Raw genomic sequence first — 19,353 nt, forward strand, 5'->3', positions numbered from 1 at the left:
TTTAAATGTTTTAAATGCTCGGAAACAGGCCACTTCGCGAGGGACTGTAAGGTGGTGATGTGTCCAGACTGCAATTGTGTACTGGACAAATGCGAGTGCTGGTATGGAGACCAGCAAAATGGAGAAGAGAGGGGGAGTGGGCAGATGCATGAGACAGACAATGAAGAGGAGCAAAGGGAAGACACCGGAGAAATGCAAAGAGAGGACAATGTAAGCAAGGACAATGAAAATGAGATTGAAAAGACTGAGTTAACACAGGACATTGTGGAAATGGAGGTACAGATGGAGTTAAATGAGGTTGGAAAAGCAGAAACGGAAGAGCCAGAAGAGACTGAATGGATCGGTGAGACGGACAGAAATAACAAAGACAGTGAAAACATGGGCGGAGACAGCACTGCAAGTACATCCAATAAAAGAAGAAGAAAAGTTAAGGTAATACCCAATTTAGAAAAAGCTAAAAATAAAATGTGTAAACAAAGTAATGAGGTGAAACAAGACTGTGGAAGAAGTGCAAAAGAGGGGGAGGAAGTAGGATAACGAAATTATGATGCTAAAGTTTGTCTTTTTATCTTTTTTAATTGTGTTGAAAATTGTTACTTTTAATGCAAGAGGGTTAATCAATGGTGTGAAATTTGAAAAAGTCAAGGAACTGTGCAGGGATGAAGATGTGATTTTATTGCAAGAAACAAACTGGAAAGAGAGTGTAATGGAGGATTTTAAAAAAAGATGGGAAGGGGAATTATTTTTTAATAATGCTGAGGGAAAAATAGGAGGAGGAGTTGCGATGTTAATAAGAAACGATAGAGGTATCAGGTCAAAGCAAATGTATAATGATACAAAAGGAAAATGCATGGCTGTAGAAATTAAGATGGATGAAGATGATTTTATTTTAGTAAACGTACATGCTCCAAATGAAGAAATAGAAAAGAAAAAATATTTTAATGTAATAGCTGAATTAATGGAAAAATGGAAGAGGGTAATAATTGCGGGGGATTTTAACACTGTTTTTAGTAAAATGGATATGGCTAACGGAATGGTTTTTAAATCGGATGGGGGAAGAAAGGAGTTAATTTCATTGATGGAGGAGAAGAACATGATTGATGTGTGGAGAGAAAGAAATGGGAAAAAGAGGGAATTTACAAGAAGACAGCTGGTAGGGAATTTTATGTGTCAAACTAGAATAGACTACTTTTTAAGTACTAGGAATTTGGAATGTTTTATTGATGGAGTGTTTTATAAAGAAACGACTTTAAGTGATCACAAAATGGTGCAAATGAGAATGGATTTTAAAAAGGAAATGAGGGGACCAGGGGTATGGATTTTAAACACTGAAGTTTTAAAGGAAGAGAGTTTTAAAAAAGAGATAGAAAATAAATTAGATGAGGGGAAAAAAGACTTGATGTACATAGAAGATAAAAGGCAATGGTGGGAAAACATGAAATATGACATAAAGAAATATGTAATGAATTACTGTAAATTGTTACAAAAGGTAAAAAGAACAAAGGAACAAGAAATAAGAAAGACGTTAAGAGAGGAGTTAAATAAAAATGAAGTAAACGTGCAAAGAGTAATTGAAGTGGAGGAAAAGTTGAGGAAAATCGAAGAAGGAAAATATAAAGGGGCAACGTTAAGAAGTAAAGCTAAATATACAGTAGAAGGGGAAAAATGTAGTAGATTCTTTTTTAACCTTGAGAAAAGCAGGGCGAAGGCGGGAATAATTAAAGAACTTAGGAATAAGGAAGGACAAGTTGTTTTAAGCACGGAGGGAATTTTAAAGGAAATAAGCACATATTATGAAGAACTTTTTAGATCAGAGGAAGGGGATGAGGAAAAAAGGAACATTTTGTTACAACAGATAACACGAAAAGTCGGTGAGGGAGATAAAAAGGAATGTGATAAGGGAATAACAACTGAGGAAATTATACAAGCAATAAATCAGCTAAGTGTGAAGAAAAGCCCAGGAATAGATGGTATTGGAAGTGAGTTTTATAAGGTTTTTAAAGAAAAAGTAAGCCCGATTTTAAAAGAAGTCTATGAAGAGGTTTTTAAAAAAGAAAGAGTACACCCAAGAATGGGCTTAGGCTTAATGAAAATAATCTACAAGAGAAAAGGAGACAAAGCGGAACTGAGGAATTTTAGGCCCATTACAATGTTAAACACAGATTTTAAAATTTTAGCCAGGGTTTTAGCGAACAGATTAAAAAATATTATGCCAAACATAATAGAGACTAACCAGGCATATGGAGTAAAGGGGAGGGACATAGCAGATATCACGAGTAGCATAAGAGATATAATGGGGTACATAAAAGAAAAAGGAAAGGAGGCATATATAATAAGCATGGATTTCGAGAAGGCTTTTGACAGAGTGGAGCATGGGTTTTTATTGGCGGTTTTAAAACAATTTGGTTTTGGAGAGAATTTTATAAAATGGATCTCAGTTTTATACAGCGATATTTTAACAAAAGTTAAATGTAATGGTTTTTTAACGGAACCTTTTAAAGTTTTAAGGTCTATAAGACAAGGGTGTCCACTGTCAGCGAAGTTATATTCTTTGGTGGCTGAACCATTAGGGCTTTTAATAAACAGAGAGAAAAAAATAAAGGGAATAAAACTAGAAGAAAAAGAGGAACTGACTAAAATATTCCAGTATGCGGATGATACCACAATTATTGTTGAAAATATAGAAAGTGTTAAAGAAGTAATGGAAAAAATGAAATGCTATTGTGAGGGATCAGGTGCAAAAATAAATGAAGAAAAAACAGTATATATGAAGTTCGGAAGGTCAGAGGTTTTAACGGGGGTTGTTAAATTCCTAGAGGTACAAGAAATGAGGATTTTAGGAGCGGGGTTAGCAAAGAATGAGAAGGAAACTGTTGATAATATGTGGGATGAGACATTGGGAGGGATGGATAGGAGACTGATTTTTTGGAGAAACAGGTTTTTAAGTTTGAAAGGAAAAATTTTAATTGTAAACATGTTAATGTTATCAAAAATGTGGTACAAATTACATGTGATGCCATTGCCAAACTGGGTTTTTAAGAGAATAAAAAAGAGTATTTTAGAATTTTTATGGGAAAAAAAGCCTCCAAGGATAGCGTACAATACGCTGATAGGAAAACCAGAAGAGGGAGGGATGGGTTTAGTCGATGTGGAACAGAAGATGAAAAGCATGAGGGTAAAAGTGGTTAAGAAATATTTGGATGATAAGAAGAGAGATGAATGGAAGAAATTGATGGGTTTTTATTTAAATAAATGTGGGAATTTTAACCTTGGGGAAAACATTTTATGGATGAAGTTGAAAAGTTGGATGATGGAGGGGATACCACAGTTTTATAAAGAGGTTTTAAATGCTTGGAGGCTTTTTTTAACAGAGGTGGATTTTAATCCGGAGGGGAGGGAAGCGATTTTAAATCAGCCTCTGTTTTTAAATGACAAAATAAAGATACACGAGCGAGATATCTATTTTAAGAAGTGGCTAAAAGTGGGGATCGTAAAAGTGAGAGATGTTTTATGGGAGGTGAAAGAGGGATTTTTACCACTCCAAGTGATTAAAGATGCAATGGAGGAGGAGAAGGAGGATTTTAATGTCATGGTTTTAAAAAAACAGTATGAAGATGTCAAGAAAGCAATCCCAAGGCAATGGCTAGATGAGATTAAAAAGAAGGGAGAACGAGAAAATAAAATGTTGGTGTTTTTAAAATTTAAAGAAAAGAGGGTGGATTTTAATTTGTGTACTGTGAAAATGTTCTATGAGTTTTTTATAAATAGAGTTTTTAAAAAACCTGTTGCCAACCAGATTTGGTTAAGGCATTTTAATGAAATCGAAGAAAAAGACATTTGGAAGAATAGAACATGGAAATGGTTGGATGTAGATTTAGAATGTTTAGACTATTTTATCAGACAAAATGTGATCTATACAGAAATGAGATTGTGTATAATGCAGAAGGCAACAAATGCTCAATGTAAAGTCTGTAAAAAAGAAGATGAAGGTATTTTACATTTGTTTTTATTATGTGGAAAACTTAACCCATTTTTTAATGAACTGAAAGAAATTGTCAAAGAATTAAGAGAAAATGAAGAGGTGACTGACTGGAAAAGGTTTTTTATGCTGGGAATGACAGAGAACAAAGAAAATAAGAAACTTGTGAATTTGTTTTTAATCTTGGCAAAAAAAGCAATATTGAAAAGGAGAAATGTAGCCAGAAACAGAGATTGTATTTTAAACTTATGGGTGCTTTTTAAACAAATGGTTGAAAGTTATGTAGAAATGTTATACAATTATTTTAAATTGGAAAACCAGATGGCGGATTTTTATAAAATTTTCACAAATGATGTTATATGTATCTTTAAACAAAAGCATTTTTACATGCCAGGAGAAGATGATTAAGATGACATATTGTTATGTAATGTGAATTTTATTCCTTCAGCAACAAACTTCAATGACGATGTTAGTTTGATTATGAGATGAATGAAATTGTATGACTAAGAAAATGTGTTTGTTTTGTAATAACTGAAATCTCCAATAAAAAAAAAAAAAAAAAAGCTATGCCTGATCTCGTCTGATCTCGGAAGCTAAGCAGGTTTGGGCTTGGTTAGTACTTGGATGGGAGACCGCCTGGGAATACCAGGTGCTGTAAGCTTTTTGGAAAATTTTCTTTAGTTATGTAATAATCTTGAAAAAAAAAAAAAAGAGTCAATGCCCGATGTCTGAATCTTAGCATGTTTGGTTCTGGTTACTACTTGGATGGGAGACCGCCTGGGATTGCCAGGTGCTGTAAGCTTTAGGGTTTTCGTCCCTATTTATATAATGTACTGGAGATTACAGTGGCTGATCTTTAATTAGCCCTCTCTTTGCAGCAGCTTTCGCTTACGGCCATACCAACCTGGCTATGCCCGATCTCGTCTGATCTCGGAAGCTAAGCAGGTTTGGGCCTGGTTAGTACTTGGATGGGAGACCGCCTGGGAATACCAGGTGCTGTAAGCTTTTGGGTTTTATTCCGAACTTATATAATGAACTGGAGATTAGAGTGTCTGATCTTTAAATAGCCCTCTCTTTGCAGCAGCTTTCGCTTAAGGCCATACCAACCTGGCTATGCCTGATCTCGTCTGATCTCGGAAGCTAAGCAGGTTTGGGCTTGGTTAGTACTTGGATGGGAGACCGCCTGGGAATACCAGGTGCTGTAAGCTTTTTGGAAAATTTTCATTAGTTATGTAATAATCTTGAAAAAAAAAAAAAGAGTCAATGCCAGATCTCTGAATCTTAGAATGTTTGGTTCTGGTTATTACTTGGATGGGAGATTGCCTGAGAATAATACCAGGTGCTGTAAGCTTTTGGGTTTTCTTCCCTACTTATATATTGAACTGGAGATTAGAGTGGCTGATCTTTAAATAGCCCTCTCTCTGCAGCAGCCTTCGCTTACGGCCATACCTGGCTATGCCTGGTTAGTACTTGGATGGGAAACCGCCTGGGAATACCAGGTGCTGAAAGCTTTTTGGAAATTTTTCAAATTTTTTTACTTTTTGGAATTTTTTCACTAATTATATAATAATCGTGCAAAAAAAAAAAAAAAAAAAAAAAGAGTCAATGCCCGATGTCTGAATCTTAGCATGTTTGGTTCTGTTTACTACTTGGATGGGAGACCGCCTGGGATTGCCAGGTGCTGTAAGCTTTAGGGTTTTCGTCCCTATTTATATAATGTATTGGAGATTACAGTGGCTGATCTTTAATTAGCCCTCTCTTTGCAGCAGCTTTCGCTTACGGCCATACCAACCTGGCTATGCCCGATCTCGTCTGATCTCGGAAGCTAAGCAGGTTTGGGCCTGGTTAGTACTTGGATGGGAGACCGCCTGGGAATACCAGGTGCTGTAAGCTTTTTGGAAAATTTTCATTAGTTATGTAATAATCTTGAAAAAAAAAAAGAGTCAATGCCAGATCTCTGAATCTTAGAATGTTTGGTTCTGGTTATTACTTGGATGGGAGACTGCCTGAGAATAATACCAGGTGCTGTAAGCTTTTGGGTTTTCTTCCCTACTTATATATTGAACTGGAGATTAGAGTGGCTGATCTTTAAATAGCCCTCTCTCTGCAGCAGCCTTCGCTTACGGCCATACCTGGCTATGCCTGTTTAGTACTTGGATGGGAAACCGCCTGGGAATACCAGGTGCTGAAAGCTTTTTTGAAATTTTTCAAATTTTTTTACTTTTTTGAATTTTTTCACTAATTATATAATAATAGTGCAAAAAAAAAAAAAAAAAAAAAAAAGAGTCAATGCCCGATGTCTAAATCTTAGCATGTTTGGTTCTGGTTACTACTTGGATGGGAGTCCGCCTGGGATTGCCAGGTGCTGTAAGCTTTAGGGTTTTCGTCCCTATTTATATAATGTACTGGAGATTACAGTGGCTGATCTTTAATTAGCCCTCTCTTTGCAGCAGCTTTTGCTTACGGCCATACCAACCTGGCTATGCCCGATCTCGTCTGATCTCGGAAGCTAAGCAGGTTTGGGCCTGGTTAGTACTTGGATGGGAGACCGCCTGGGAATACCAGGTGCTGTAAGCTTTTGGGTTTTATTCCGAACTTATATAATGAACTGGAGATTAGAGTGTCTGATCTTTAAATAGCCCTCTCTTTGCAGCAGCATTCGCTTACGGCCATACCAACCTGGCTATGCCTGATCTCGTCTGATCTCGGAAGCTAAGCAGGTTTGGGCTTGGTTAGTACTTGGATGGGAGACCGCCTGGGAATACCAGGTGCTGTAAGCTTTTTGGAAAATTTTCTTTAGTTATGTAATAATCTTGAAAAAAAAAAAAAAGAGTCAATGCCCGATGTCTGAATCTTAGCATGTTTGGTTCTGGTTACTACTTGGATGGGAGACCGCCTGGGATTGCCAGGTGCTGTAAGCTTTAGGGTTTTCGTCCCTATTTATATAATGTACTGGAGATTACAGTGGCTGATCTTTAATTAGCCCTCTCTTTGCAGCAGCTTTTGCTTACGGCCATACCAACCTGGCTATGCCCGATCTCGTCTGATCTCGGAAGCTAAGCAGGTTTGGGCCTGGTTAGTACTTGGATGGGAGACCGCCTGGGAATACCAGGTGCTGTAAGCTTTTTGGAAAATTTTCATTAGTTATGTAATAATCTTGAAAAAAAAAAAAGAGTCAATGCCAGATCTCTGAATCTTAGAATGTTTGGTTCTGGTTATTACTTGGATGGGAGACTGCCTGAGAATAATACCAGGTGCTGTAAGCTTTTGGGTTTTCTTCCCTACTTATATATTGAACTGGAGATTAGAGTGGCTGATCTTTAAATAGCCCCCTCTCTGCAGCAGCCTTCGCTTACGGCCATACCTGGCTATGCCTGTTTAGTACTTGGATGGGAAACCGCCTGGGAATACCAGGTGCTGAAAGCTTTTTGGAAATTTTTCAAATTTTTTTACTTTTTGGAATTTTTTCACTAATTATATAATAATCGTGCAAAAAAAAAAAAAAAAAAAAAAAGAGTCAATGCCCGATGTCTGAATCTTAGCATGTTTGGTTCTGGTTACTACTTGGATGGGAGACCGCCTGGGATTGCCAGGTGCTGTAAGCTTTAGGGTTTTCGTCCCTATTTATATAATGTACTGGAGATTACAGTGGCTGATCTTTAATTAGCCCTCTCTTTGCAGCAGCTTTCGCTTACGGTCATACCAACATGGCTATGCCCGATCTCGTCTGATCTCGGAAGCTAAGCAGGTTTGGGCCTGGTTAGTACTTGGATGGGAGACCGCCTGGGAATACCAGGTGCTGTAAGCTTTTGGGTTTTATTCCGAACTTATATAATGAACTGGAGATTAGAGTGTCTGATCTTTAAATAGCCCTCTCTTTGCAGCAGCTTTCGCTTACGGCCATACCAACCTGGCTATGCCTGATCTCATCTGATCTCGGAAGCTAAGCAGGTTTGGGCTTGGTTAGTACTTGGATGGGAGACCGCCTGGGAATACCAGGTGCTGTAAACTTTTTGGAAAATTTTCTTTAGTTATGTAATAATCTTGAAAAAAAAAAAAAAGAGTCAATGCCCGATGTCTGAATCTTAGCATGTTTGGTTCTGGTTACTACTTGGATGGGAGACCGCCTGGGATTGCCAGGTGCTGTAAGCTTTAGGGTTTTCGTCCCTATTTATATAATGTACTGGAGATTACAGTGGCTGATCTTTAATTAGCCCTCTCTTTGCAGCAGCTTTCGCTTACGGCCATACCAACCTGGCTATGCCCGATCTCGTCTGATCTCCGAAGCTAAGCAGGTTTGGGCCTGGTTAGTACTTGGATGGGAGACCGCCTGGGAATACCAGGTGCTGTAAGCTGTTTGGAAAATTTTCATTAGTTATGTAATAATCTTGAAAAAAAAAAGAGTCAATGCCAGATCTCTGAATCTTAGAATGTTTGGTTCTGGTTATTACTTGGATGGGAGACTGCCTGAGAATGATACCAGGTGCTGTAAGCTTTTGGGTTTTCTTCCCTACTTATATATTGAACTGGAGATTAGAGTGGCTGATCTTTAAATAGCCCTCTCTCTGCAGCAGCCTTCGCTTACGGCCATACCTGGCTATGCCTGTTTAGTACTTGGATGGGAAACCGCCTGGGAATACCAGGTGCTGAAAGCTTTTTGGAAATTTTTCAAATTTTTTTACTTTTTGGAATTTTTTCACTAATTATATAATAATCGTGCAAAAAAAAAAAAAAAAAAAAAAAGAGTCAATGCCCGATGTCTGAATCTTAGCATGTTTGGTTCTGGTTACTACTTGGATGGGAGACCGCCTGGGATTGCCAGGTGCTGTAAGCTTTAGGGTTTTCGTCCCTATTTATATAATGTATTGGAGATTACAGTGGCTGATCTTTAATTAGCCCTCTCTTTGCAGCAGCTTTTGCTTACGGCCATACCAACCTGGCTATGCCCGATCTCGTCTGATCTCGGAAGCTAAGCAGGTTTGGGCCTGGTTAGTACTTGGATGGGAGACCGCCTGGGAATACCAGGTGCTGTAAGCTTTTTGGAAAATTTTCATTAGTTATGTAATAATCTTGAAAAAAAAAAAGAGTCAATGCCAGATCTCTGAATCTTAGAATGTTTGGTTCTGGTTATTACTTGGATGGGAGACTGCCTGAGAATAATACCAGGTGCTGTAAGCTTTTGGGTTTTCTTCCCTACTTATATATTGAACTGGAGATTAGAGTGGCTGATCTTTAAATAGCCCCCTCTCTGCAGCAGCCTTCGCTTACGGCCATACCTGGCTATGCCTGTTTAGTACTTGGATGGGAAACCGCCTGGGAATACCAGGTGCTGAAAGCTTTTTGGAAATTTTTCACATTTTTTTACTTTTTGGAATTTTTTCACTAATTATATAATAATCGTGCAAAAAAAAAAAAAGAGTCAATGCCCGATGTCTGAATCTTAGCATGTTTGGTTCTGGTTACTACTTGGATGGGAGACCGCCTGGGATTGCCAGGTGCTGTAAGCTTTAGGGTTTTCGTCCCTATTTATATAATGTACTGGAGATTACAGTGGCTGATCTTTAATTAGCCCTCTCTTTGCAGCAGCTTTCGCTTACGGTCATACCAACCTGGCTATGCCCGATCTCGTCTGATCTCGGAAGCTAAGCAGGTTTGGGCCTGGTTAGTACTTGGATGGGAGACCGCCTGGGAATACCAGGTGCTGTAAGCTTTTGGGTTTTATTCCGAACTTATATAATGAACTGGAGATTAGAGTGTCTGATCTTTAAATAGCCCTCTCTTTGCAGCAGCTTTCGCTTACGGCCATACCAACCAGAGGGCGCTAGAGAGCTAGTGAGAAACAGGAAGTGAGGTGGCTATAGAAGGGTGAAGAAGGTTCACCCAAAATTGTTTGTGTTTTTTTTTGTTTTTTGGTTATTTGAGTCTTAATAATTGTTTTTCTTTAAATTTTTGGTTATTTTTGTTACTTGTCCTCCCAACAGCATAGCTGTTTGGGAGGGATCATTTTGTTTTTTGTTTTTTGTTGTTTTTTTTCGTTTTTTGTTTTATTTATTTTTGAAAAATGGATGGAACTACGGCAACAGACATGGACTTGGCACGAGGAACACGGCGGCAAATGACAAACGGACTGGAAAAAACTCAACGAGAAAAGGATGGACCTGAAAGGAGATTTAAAAGAACCTACACCAAAGAAGCTACAGTAGTAGTGGATTTGACTGAAGTGCACGAAGGAAAAGCAGAAGACATAATACAAGCGCTGAAAGATAAGTTGGATGTGACAAAAATATTAGCTGTAAGACCCAAAATGATGAAGGAGTACGAAATTACGTTTGAAAAGGAAGAAGATATTGAAAATCTGAGCGAAGGATTGATGATTAAAGGAAAACTATGTGAAATTAAGAAATTGAATAACAGAGAATTTGTTGTCTCTTTCATGCATCTGCCCGCTTACCTGGATGATGCAGAGATTCTACAGAAGCTGGAGGGATGGGGGGTAACTCCTGTCTCTCAGATAAGAAGAAGATTTTATACCGGCACCAACATAGAAGATGGAACGAGGTTCCTTAAGGTACAGTTCCCAAAAGAAGTGGCCTCCTTGCCCTACAGTACTCGAATTGAAATGGAAGATGGTCCACAATACTATAGAGTGATACATAGCAAGCAGGTGAGAACCTGCAGGTTGTGTATGAGCCCTGATCATGTGATGAAGGACTGTCCAGACTTTAAATGTTTTAAATGCTCGGAAACAGGCCACTTCGCGAGGGACTGTAAGGTGGTGATGTGTCCAGACTGCAATTGTGTACTGGACAAATGCGAGTGCTGGTATGGAGACCAGCAAAATGGAGAAGAGAGGGGGAGTGGGCAGATGCATGAGACAGACAATGAAGAGGAGCAAAGGGAAGACACCGGAGAAATGCAAAGAGAGGACAATGTAAGCAAGGACAATGAAAATGAGATTGAAAAGACTGAGTTAACACAGGACATTGTGGAAATGGAGGTACAGATGGAGTTAAATGAGGTTGGAAAAGCAGAAACGGAAGAGCCAGAAGAGACTGAATGGATCGGTGAGACGGACAGAAATAACAAAGACAGTGAAAACATGGGCGGAGACAGCACTGCAAGTACATCCAATAAAAGAAGAAGAAAAGTTAAGGTAATACCCAATTTAGAAAAAGCTAAAAATAAAATGTGTAAACAAAGTAATGAGGTGAAACAAGACTGTGGAAGAAGTGCAAAAGAGGGGGAGGAAGTAGGATAACGAAATTATGATGCTAAAGTTTGTCTTTTTATCTTTTTTAATTGTGTTGAAAATTGTTACTTTTAATGCAAGAGGGTTAATCAATGGTGTGAAATTTGAAAAAGTCAAGGAACTGTGCAGGGATGAAGATGTGATTTTATTGCAAGAAACAAACTGGAAAGAGAGTGTAATGGAGGATTTTAAAAAAAGATGGGAAGGGGAATTATTTTTTAATAATGCTGAGGGAAAAATAGGAGGAGGAGTTGCGATGTTAATAAGAAACGATAGAGGTATCAGGTCAAAGCAAATGTATAATGATACAAAAGGAAAATGCATGGCTGTAGAAATTAAGATGGATGAAGATGATTTTATTTTAGTAAACGTACATGCTCCAAATGAAGAAATAGAAAAGAAAAAATATTTTAATGTAATAGCTGAATTAATGGAAAAATGGAAGAGGGTAATAATTGCGGGGGATTTTAACACTGTTTTTAGTAAAATGGATATGGCTAACGGAATGGTTTTTAAATCGGATGGGGGAAGAAAGGAGTTAATTTCATTGATGGAGGAGAAGAACATGATTGATGTGTGGAGAGAAAGAAATGGGAAAAAGAGGGAATTTACAAGAAGACAGCTGGTAGGGAATTTTATGTGTCAAACTAGAATAGACTACTTTTTAAGTACTAGGAATTTGGAATGTTTTATTGATGGAGTGTTTTATAAAGAAACGACTTTAAGTGATCACAAAATGGTGCAAATGAGAATGGATTTTAAAAAGGAAATGAGGGGACCAGGGGTATGGATTTTAAACACTGAAGTTTTAAAGGAAGAGAGTTTTAAAAAAGAGATAGAAAATAAATTAGATGAGGGGAAAAAAGACTTGATGTACATAGAAGATAAAAGGCAATGGTGGGAAAACATGAAATATGACATAAAGAAATATGTAATGAATTACTGTAAATTGTTACAAAAGGTAAAAAGAACAAAGGAACAAGAAATAAGAAAGACGTTAAGAGAGGAGTTAAATAAAAATGAAGTAAACGTGCAAAGAGTAATTGAAGTGGAGGAAAAGTTGAGGAAAATCGAAGAAGGAAAATATAAAGGGGCAACGTTAAGAAGTAAAGCTAAATATACAGTAGAAGGGGAAAAATGTAGTAGATTCTTTTTTAACCTTGAGAAAAGCAGGGCGAAGGCGGGAATAATTAAAGAACTTAGGAATAAGGAAGGACAAGTTGTTTTAAGCACGGAGGGAATTTTAAAGGAAATAAGCACATATTATGAAGAACTTTTTAGATCAGAGGAAGGGGATGAGGAAAAAAGGAACATTTTGTTACAACAGATAACACGAAAAGTCGGTGAGGGAGATAAAAAGGAATGTGATAAGGGAATAACAACTGAGGAAATTATACAAGCAATAAATCAGCTAAGTGTGAAGAAAAGCCCAGGAATAGATGGTATTGGAAGTGAGTTTTATAAGGTTTTTAAAGAAAAAGTAAGCCCGATTTTAAAAGAAGTCTATGAAGAGGTTTTTAAAAAAGAAAGAGTACACCCAAGAATGGGCTTAGGCTTAATGAAAATAATCTACAAGAGAAAAGGAGACAAAGCGGAACTGAGGAATTTTAGGCCCATTACAATGTTAAACACAGATTTTAAAATTTTAGCCAGGGTTTTAGCGAACAGATTAAAAAATATTATGCCAAACATAATAGAGACTAACCAGGCATATGGAGTAAAGGGGAGGGACATAGCAGATATCACGAGTAGCATAAGAGATATAATGGGGTACATAAAAGAAAAAGGAAAGGAGGCATATATAATAAGCATGGATTTCGAGAAGGCTTTTGACAGAGTGGAGCATGGGTTTTTATTGGCGGTTTTAAAACAATTTGGTTTTGGAGAGAATTTTATAAAATGGATCTCAGTTTTATACAGCGATATTTTAACAAAAGTTAAATGTAATGGTTTTTTAACGGAACCTTTTAAAGTTTTAAGGTCTATAAGACAAGGGTGTCCACTGTCAGCGAAGTTATATTCTTTGGTGGCTGAACCATTAGGGCTTTTAATAAACAGAGAGAAAAAAATAAAGGGAATAAAACTAGAAGAAAAAGAGGAACTGACTAAAATATTCCAGTATGCGGATGATACCACAATTATTGTTGAAAATATAGAAAGTGTTAAAGAAGTAATGGAAAAAATGAAATGCTATTGTGAGGGATCAGGTGCAAAAATAAATGAAGAAAAAACAGTATATATGAAGTTCGGAAGGTCAGAGGTTTTAACGGGGGTTGTTAAATTCCTAGAGGTACAAGAAATGAGGATTTTAGGAGCGGGGTTAGCAAAGAATGAGAAGGAAACTGTTGATAATATGTGGGATGAGACATTGGGAGGGATGGATAGGAGACTGATTTTTTGGAGAAACAGGTTTTTAAGTTTGAAAGGAAAAATTTTAATTGTAAACATGTTAATGTTATCAAAAATGTGGTACAAATTACATGTGATGCCATTGCCAAACTGGGTTTTTAAGAGAATAAAAAAGAGTATTTTAGAATTTTTATGGGAAAAAAAGCCTCCAAGGATAGCGTACAATACGCTGATAGGAAAACCAGAAGAGGGAGGGATGGGTTTAGTCGATGTGGAACAGAAGATGAAAAGCATGAGGGTAAAAGTGGTTAAGAAATATTTGGATGATAAGAAGAGAGATGAATGGAAGAAATTGATGGGTTTTTATTTAAATAAATGTGGGAATTTTAACCTTGGGGAAAACATTTTATGGATGAAGTTGAAAAGTTGGATGATGGAGGGGATACCACAGTTTTATAAAGAGGTTTTAAATGCTTGGAGGCTTTTTTTAACAGAGGTGGATTTTAATCCGGAGGGGAGGGAAGCGATTTTAAATCAGCCTCTGTTTTTAAATGACAAAATAAAGATACACGAGCGAGATATCTATTTTAAGAAGTGGCTAAAAGTGGGGATCGTAAAAGTGAGAGATGTTTTATGGGAGGTGAAAGAGGGATTTTTACCACTCCAAGTGATTAAAGATGCAATGGAGGAGGAGAAGGAGGATTTTAATGTCATGGTTTTAAAAAAACAGTATGAAGATGTCAAGAAAGCAATCCCAAGGCAATGGCTAGATGAGATTAAAAAGAAGGGAGAACGAGAAAATAAAATGTTGGTGTTTTTAAAATTTAAAGAAAAGAGGGTGGATTTTAATTTGTGTACTGTGAAAATGTTCTATGAGTTTTTTATAAATAGAGTTTTTAAAAAACCTGTTGCCAACCAGATTTGGTTAAGGCATTTTAATGAAATCGAAGAAAAAGACATTTGGAAGAATAGAACATGGAAATGGTTGGATGTAGATTTAGAATGTTTAGACTATTTTATCAGACAAAATGTGATCTATACAGAAATGAGATTGTGTATAATGCAGAAGGCAACAAATGCTCAATGTAAAGTCTGTAAAAAAGAAGATGAAGGTATTTTACATTTGTTTTTATTATGTGGAAAACTTAACCCATTTTTTAATGAACTGAAAGAAATTGTCAAAGAATTAAGAGAAAATGAAGAGGTTACTGACTGGAAAAGGTTTTTTATGCTGGGAATGACAGAGAACAAAGAAAATAAGAAACTTGTGAATTTGTTTTTAATCTTGGCAAAAAAAGCAATATTGAAAAGGAGAAATGTAGCCAGAAACAGAGATTGTATTTTAAACTTATGGGTGCTTTTTAAACAAATGGTTGAAAGTTATGTAGAAATGTTATACAATTATTTTAAATTGGAAAACCAGATGGCGGATTTTTATAAAATTTTCACAAATGATGTTATATGTATCTTTAAACAAAAGCATTTTTACATGCCAGGAGAAGATGATTAAGATGACATATTGTTATGTAATGTGAATTTTATTCCTTCAGCAACAAACTTCAATGACGATGTTAGTTTGATTATGAGATGAATGAAATTGTATGACTAAGAAAATGTGTTTGTTTTGTAATAACTGAAATCTCCAATAAAAAAAAAAAAAAAAAGCTATGCCTGATCTCGTCTGATCTCGGAAGCTAAGCAGGTTTGGGCTTGGTTAGTACTTGGATGGGAGACCGCCTGGGAATACCAGGTGCTGTAAGCTTTTTGGAAAATTTTCATTAGTTATGTAATAATCTTGAAAAAAAAAAAAAGAGTCAATGCCAGATCTCTGAATCTTAGAATGTTTGGTTCTGGTTATTACTTGGATGGGAGATTGCCTGAGAATAATACCAGGTGCTGTAAGCTTTTGGGTTTTCTTCCCTACTTATATATTGAACTGGAGATTAGAGTGGCTGATCTTTAAATAGCCCTCTCTCTGCAGCAGCCTTCGCTTACGGCCATACCTGGCTATGCCTGGTTAGTACTTGGATGGGAAACCGCCTGGGAATACCAGGTGCTGAAAGCTTTTTGGAAATTTTTCAAATTTTTTTACTTTTTGGAATTTTTTCACTAATTATATAATAATCGTGCAAAAAAAAAAAAAAAAAAAAAAAAAAAAAGAGTCAATGCCCGATGTCTGAATCTTAGCATGTTTGGTTCTGTTTACTACTTGGATGGGAGACCGCCTGGGATTGCCAGGTGCTGTAAGCTTTAGGGTTTTCGTCCCTATTTATATAATGTACTGGAGATTACAGTGGCTGATCTTTAATTAGCCCTCTCTTTGCAGCAGCTTTCGCTTACGGCCATACCAACCTGGCTATGCCCGATCTCGTCTGATCTCGGAAGCTAAGCAGGTTTGGGCCTGGTTAGTACTTGGATGGGAGACCGCCTGGGAATACCAGGTGCTGTAAGCTTTTTGGAAAATTTTCATTAGTTATGTAATAATCTTGAAAAAAAAAAAGAGTCAATGCCAGATCTCTGAATCTTAGAATGTTTGGTTCTGGTTATTACTTGGATGGGAGACTGCCTGAGAATAATACCAGGTGCTGTAAGCTTTTGGGTTTTCTTCCCTACTTATATATTGAACTGGAGATTAGAGTGGCTGATCTTTAAATAGCCCTCTCTCTGCAGCAGCCTTCGCTTACGGCCATACCTGGCTATGCCTGTTTAGTACTTGGATGGGAAACCGCCTGGGAATACCAGGTGCTGAAAGCTTTTTGGAAATTTTTCAAATTTTTTTACTTTTTTGAATTTTTTCACTAATTATATAATAATCGTGCAAAAAAAAAAAAAAAAAAAAAAAAGAGTCAATGCCCGATGTCTAAATCTTAGCATGTTTGGTTCTGGTTACTACTTGGATGGGAGTCCGCCTGGGATTGCCAGGTGCTGTAAGCTTTAGGGTTTTCGTCCCTATTTATATAATGTACTGGAGATTACAGTGGCTGATCTTTAATTAGCCCTCTCTTTGCAGCAGCTTTTGCTTACGGCCATACCAACCTGGCTATGCCCGATCTCGTCTGATCTCGGAAGCTAAGCAGGTTTGGGCCTGGTTAGTACTTGGATGGGAGACCGCCTGGGAATACCAGGTGCTGTAAGCTTTTGGGTTTTATTCCGAACTTATATAATGAACTGGAGATTAGAGTGTCTGATCTTTAAATAGCCCTCTCTTTGCAGCAGCATTCGCTTACGGCCATACCAACCTGGCTATGCCTGATCTCGTCTGATCTCGGAAGCTAAGCAGGTTTGGGCTTGGTTAGTACTTGGATGGGAGACCGCCTGGGAATACCAGGTGCTGTAAGCTTTTTGGAAAATTTTCTTTAGTTATGTAATAATCTTGAAAAAAAAAAAAAAGAGTCAATGCCCGATGTCTGAATCTTAGCATGTTTGGTTCTGGTTACTACTTGGATGGGAGACCGCCTGGGATTGCCAGGTGCTGTAAGCTTTAGGGTTTTCGTCCCTATTTATATAATGTACTGGAGATTACAGTGGCTGATCTTTAATTAGCCCTCTCTTTGCAGCAGCTTTTGCTTACGGCCATACCAACCTGGCTATGCCCGATCTCGTCTGATCTCGGAAGCTAAGCAGGTTTGGGCCTGGTTAGTACTTGGATGGGAGACCGCCTGGGAATACCAGGTGCTGTAAGCTTTTTGGAAAATTTTCATTAGTTATGTAATAATCTTGAAAAAAAAAAAAGAGTCAATGCCAGATCTCTGAATCTTAGAATGTTTGGTTCTGGTTATTACTTGGATGGGAGACTGCCTGAGAATAATACCAGGTGCTGTAAGCTTTTGGGTTTTCTTCCCTACTTATATATTGAACTGGAGATTAGAGTGGCTGATCTTTAAATAGCCCCCTCTCTGCAGCAGCCTTCGCTTACGGCCATACCTGGCTATGCCTGTTTAGTACTTGGATGGGAAACCGCCTGGGAATACCAGGTGCTGAAAGCTTTTTGGAAATTTTTCAAATTTTTTTACTTTTTGGAATTTTTTCACTAATTATATAATAATCGTGCAAAAAAAAAAAAAGAGTCAATGCCCGATGTCTGAATCTTAGCATGTTTGGTTCTGGTTACTACTTGGATGGGAGACCGCCTGGGATTGCCAGGTGCTGTAAGCTTTAGGGTTTTCGTCCCTATTTATATAATGTACTGGAGATTACAGTGGCTGATCTTTAATTAGCCCTCTCTTTGCAGCAGCTTTCGCTTACGGTCATACCAACATGGCTATGCCCGATCTCGTCTGATCTCGGAAGCTAAGCAGGTTTGGGCCTGGTTAGTACTTGGATGGGAGACCGCCTGGGAATACCAGGTGCTGTAAGCTTTTGGGTTTTATTCCGAACTTATATAATGAACTGGAGATTAGAGTGTCTGATCTTTAAATAGCCCTCTCTTTGCAGCAGCTTTCGCTTACGGCCATACCAACCTGGCTATGCCTGATCTCATCTGATCTCGGAAGCTAAGCAGGTTTGGGCTTGGTTAGTACTTGGATGGGAGACCGCCTGGGAATACCAGGTGCTGTAAACTTTTTGGAAAATTTTCTTTAGTTATGTAATAATCTTGAAAAAAAAAAAAAAGAGTCAATGCCCGATGTCTGAATCTTAGCATGTTTGGTTCTGGTTACTACTTGGATGGGAGACCGCCTGGGATTGCCAGGTGCTGTAAGCTTTAGGGTTTTCGTCCCTATTTATATAATGTACTGGAGATTACAGTGGCTGATCTTTAATTAGCCCTCTCTTTGCAGCAGCTTTCGCTTACGGCCATACCAACCTGGCTATGCCCGATCTCGTCTGATCTCCGAAGCTAAGCAGGTTTGGGCCTGGTTAGTACTTGGATGGGAGACCGCCTGGGAATACCAGGTGCTGTAAGCTGTTTGGAAAATTTTCATTAGTTATGTAATAATCTTGAAAAAAAAAAGAGTCAATGCCAGATCTCTGAATCTTAGAATGTTTGGTTCTGGTTATTACTTGGATGGGAGACTGCCTGAGAATGATACCAGGTGCTGTAAGCTTTTGGGTTTTCTTCCCTACTTATATATTGAACTGGAGATTAGAGTGGCTGATCTTTAAATAGCCCTCTCTCTGCAGCAGCCTTCGCTTACGGCCATACCTGGCTATGCCTGTTTAGTACTTGGATGGGAAACCGCCTGGGAATACCAGGTGCTGAAAGCTTTTTGGAAATTTTTCAAATTTTTTTACTTTTTGGAATTTTTTCACTAATTATATAATAATCGTGCAAAAAAAAAAAAAGAGTCAATGCCCGATGTCTGAATCTTAGCATGTTTGGTTCTGGTTACTACTTGGATGGGAGACCGCCTGGGATTGCCAGGTGCTGTAAGCTTTAGGGTTTTCGTCCCTATTTATATAATGTACTGGAGATTACAGTGGCTGATCTTTAATTAGCCCTCTCTTTGCAGCAGCTTTCGCTTACGGTCATACCAACCTGGCTATGCCCGATCTCGTCTGATCTCGGAAGCTAAGCAGGTTTGGGCCTGGTTAGTACTTGGATGGGAGACCGCCTGGGAATACCAGGTGCTGTAAGCTTTTGGGTTTTATTCCGAACTTATATAATGAACTGGAGATTAGAGTGTCTGATCTTTAAATAGCCCTCTCTTTGCAGCAGCTTTCGCTTACGGCCATACCAACCTGAGGGCGCTAGAGAGCTAGTGAGAAACAGGAAGTGAGGTGGCTATAGAAGGGTGAAGAAGGTTCACCCAAAATTGTTTGTGTTTTTTTTTGTTTT

General features: G+C 38.0%; 19 non-coding genes across 19 annotated transcripts; all 19 read left to right on the forward strand.

Annotated features, from left to right (window-relative positions):
• The first annotated feature begins 4,865 nt into the window (after positions 1 to 4,865).
• On the forward strand, positions 4,866 to 4,984 carry LOC132137647 (5S ribosomal RNA). Its single transcript, XR_009431973.1, has one exon. It is a non-coding gene; the product is annotated as a 5S ribosomal RNA (ribosomal RNA).
• An 84-nt stretch (positions 4,985 to 5,068) lies between these two features.
• LOC132138700 (5S ribosomal RNA) lies at positions 5,069 to 5,187 on the forward strand. Its single transcript, XR_009432983.1, has one exon. It is a non-coding gene; the product is annotated as a 5S ribosomal RNA (ribosomal RNA).
• Positions 5,188 to 5,753: 566 nt separating this feature from the next.
• LOC132137648 (5S ribosomal RNA) lies at positions 5,754 to 5,872 on the forward strand. The gene has a single exon (XR_009431974.1). It is a non-coding gene; the product is annotated as a 5S ribosomal RNA (ribosomal RNA).
• Positions 5,873 to 6,437: 565 nt separating this feature from the next.
• LOC132137649 (5S ribosomal RNA) lies at positions 6,438 to 6,556 on the forward strand. The gene has a single exon (XR_009431975.1). It is a non-coding gene; the product is annotated as a 5S ribosomal RNA (ribosomal RNA).
• Positions 6,557 to 6,640: 84 nt separating this feature from the next.
• Positions 6,641 to 6,759, forward strand: LOC132138305 (5S ribosomal RNA). The gene has a single exon (XR_009432604.1). It is a non-coding gene; the product is annotated as a 5S ribosomal RNA (ribosomal RNA).
• A 225-nt stretch (positions 6,760 to 6,984) lies between these two features.
• LOC132137650 (5S ribosomal RNA) lies at positions 6,985 to 7,103 on the forward strand. Its single transcript, XR_009431976.1, has one exon. It is a non-coding gene; the product is annotated as a 5S ribosomal RNA (ribosomal RNA).
• A 565-nt stretch (positions 7,104 to 7,668) lies between these two features.
• Positions 7,669 to 7,787, forward strand: LOC132138026 (5S ribosomal RNA). The gene has a single exon (XR_009432338.1). It is a non-coding gene; the product is annotated as a 5S ribosomal RNA (ribosomal RNA).
• An 84-nt stretch (positions 7,788 to 7,871) lies between these two features.
• Positions 7,872 to 7,990, forward strand: LOC132138512 (5S ribosomal RNA). The gene has a single exon (XR_009432801.1). It is a non-coding gene; the product is annotated as a 5S ribosomal RNA (ribosomal RNA).
• A 225-nt stretch (positions 7,991 to 8,215) lies between these two features.
• Positions 8,216 to 8,334, forward strand: LOC132138356 (5S ribosomal RNA). Its single transcript, XR_009432652.1, has one exon. It is a non-coding gene; the product is annotated as a 5S ribosomal RNA (ribosomal RNA).
• Positions 8,335 to 8,897: 563 nt separating this feature from the next.
• Positions 8,898 to 9,016, forward strand: LOC132137651 (5S ribosomal RNA). Its single transcript, XR_009431977.1, has one exon. It is a non-coding gene; the product is annotated as a 5S ribosomal RNA (ribosomal RNA).
• A 554-nt stretch (positions 9,017 to 9,570) lies between these two features.
• Positions 9,571 to 9,689, forward strand: LOC132137698 (5S ribosomal RNA). The gene has a single exon (XR_009432024.1). It is a non-coding gene; the product is annotated as a 5S ribosomal RNA (ribosomal RNA).
• A 6,222-nt stretch (positions 9,690 to 15,911) lies between these two features.
• LOC132137652 (5S ribosomal RNA) lies at positions 15,912 to 16,030 on the forward strand. The gene has a single exon (XR_009431979.1). It is a non-coding gene; the product is annotated as a 5S ribosomal RNA (ribosomal RNA).
• A 565-nt stretch (positions 16,031 to 16,595) lies between these two features.
• Positions 16,596 to 16,714, forward strand: LOC132137653 (5S ribosomal RNA). The gene has a single exon (XR_009431980.1). It is a non-coding gene; the product is annotated as a 5S ribosomal RNA (ribosomal RNA).
• An 84-nt stretch (positions 16,715 to 16,798) lies between these two features.
• LOC132138306 (5S ribosomal RNA) lies at positions 16,799 to 16,917 on the forward strand. Its single transcript, XR_009432605.1, has one exon. It is a non-coding gene; the product is annotated as a 5S ribosomal RNA (ribosomal RNA).
• Positions 16,918 to 17,142: 225 nt separating this feature from the next.
• LOC132137654 (5S ribosomal RNA) lies at positions 17,143 to 17,261 on the forward strand. The gene has a single exon (XR_009431981.1). It is a non-coding gene; the product is annotated as a 5S ribosomal RNA (ribosomal RNA).
• A 555-nt stretch (positions 17,262 to 17,816) lies between these two features.
• Positions 17,817 to 17,935, forward strand: LOC132138027 (5S ribosomal RNA). Its single transcript, XR_009432339.1, has one exon. It is a non-coding gene; the product is annotated as a 5S ribosomal RNA (ribosomal RNA).
• Positions 17,936 to 18,019: 84 nt separating this feature from the next.
• Positions 18,020 to 18,138, forward strand: LOC132138513 (5S ribosomal RNA). Its single transcript, XR_009432802.1, has one exon. It is a non-coding gene; the product is annotated as a 5S ribosomal RNA (ribosomal RNA).
• A 225-nt stretch (positions 18,139 to 18,363) lies between these two features.
• LOC132138357 (5S ribosomal RNA) lies at positions 18,364 to 18,482 on the forward strand. The gene has a single exon (XR_009432653.1). It is a non-coding gene; the product is annotated as a 5S ribosomal RNA (ribosomal RNA).
• A 553-nt stretch (positions 18,483 to 19,035) lies between these two features.
• Positions 19,036 to 19,154, forward strand: LOC132137699 (5S ribosomal RNA). The gene has a single exon (XR_009432025.1). It is a non-coding gene; the product is annotated as a 5S ribosomal RNA (ribosomal RNA).
• Positions 19,155 to 19,353: the final 199 nt, after the last annotated feature.

Source organism: Carassius carassius, unplaced genomic scaffold (genome assembly GCF_963082965.1).
Source record: "Carassius carassius unplaced genomic scaffold, fCarCar2.1 SCAFFOLD_57, whole genome shotgun sequence".
In the NCBI taxonomy this organism is placed as follows: domain Eukaryota; kingdom Metazoa; phylum Chordata; class Actinopteri; order Cypriniformes; family Cyprinidae; genus Carassius; species Carassius carassius.